Source organism: Gavialis gangeticus, unplaced genomic scaffold (assembly GCF_001723915.1).
Source record: "Gavialis gangeticus isolate Ggan-Ray unplaced genomic scaffold, GavGan_comp1, whole genome shotgun sequence".
NCBI lineage: Eukaryota > Metazoa > Chordata > Crocodylia > Gavialidae > Gavialis > Gavialis gangeticus.
Window position 1 is genome coordinate 57,774,363 of NW_017729024.1, and position 1,105 is coordinate 57,775,467.

Sequence of the window (1,105 nt, forward strand, 5' to 3'; positions counted from 1 at the left end):
AGGGCAGTGCACAGCCAGATGCCGAGGGGTAGTGTGCAGCTGGACATGGAGCAGGGAGGTGAGGACAGTGCATGGGCAGGCTGGGACTGAGTGCTGCCGCTTCCCAGGAGCAGGGTTGGGGCAGGGTGGGGAAGCTCACTGGGCTGGGGTGAGGGCAACAGCACCCCTCTACAGGGCACGGAAGCTCACTGGGCTGGTGTGTGGTGGTGGCGGCCACCGCATGCAAGCTTCCCTGCCCCACAGAGGAGTGCCACTGCCCTCGCCCCACTCCGGCCTTGCTCCTGGAAGGCAGTGACACTCTGTCCCCACTCGCCCATGTGTACTCACTTAGGACCGGTCCAAGTACCCACAGGGTACCTCTGGTTGACAACCCCTGCCCTAAGTGCCTCTGCCCCAGGGCCCATTGCCATCTGGCAATCCTGGCCGAGCCCCAGGGTCTCCATGGAAACTGGCCTGTGATCAACACAGGCAGTGTGCTCAGCTGGATGGGATGTGGCCATGGGCAGGCAGGGAGCAACATCTGGGTGCAGTATGGGCAGGTAGGGCTGGGGCTAGGGCCAGGATCACAGGGCAGTGACAAAGCAGGGCCAGGGCCCAAAGCAAAGTTGCAATCCACTCCCCACACACCCCTGCCTGTAGAACCAGTGCCCATCACAGGTAGGTCTGGACAGTGGATCGTGGCTCTGCCCCAGACCCCACCACCGCACTGGCACTGCCCCAACATCCCAGCCCCAGGCCTGGCCCTGCCTATCCATCCTGCTCCCAGATGCCACTCCCTGCCCACTCACAGCCTCATCCCATCCACCTGGCAGAGCATGCCCTGCCTGCATGGATCCTGGACCAGTCTCCATGGAGACCCCAGCCACTTACTCTGTCCAGTGCCCCCAGAGGTGGGTGCAGAGCAGACAGACTAGGGTGCCCAGGCAGTGGAGCTTGGTCCAGCAGTGGTGGTGATACTGGCAGCCACAGCTGGAAGGAGCCACTGCCACCAGGGAACCCAGGAAGCACAGTCCAGGCACCAACCTAGCCCTGCTGCACACCCAGGGGTGACAGGACCAGCTGCATACCCCACTGTCAAGCCTACCTCACCATGGCTGGGCCAGGT

General features: G+C 63.4%; 1 protein-coding gene across 2 annotated transcripts in view; it reads right to left on the reverse strand.

Moving 5' to 3' along the window:
- The window catches only part of FUT10 (fucosyltransferase 10), a 45,618-nt gene that overhangs the window by 3,503 nt on the left and 41,010 nt on the right, over positions 1 to 1,105 (reverse strand). The window lies entirely within an intron of this gene.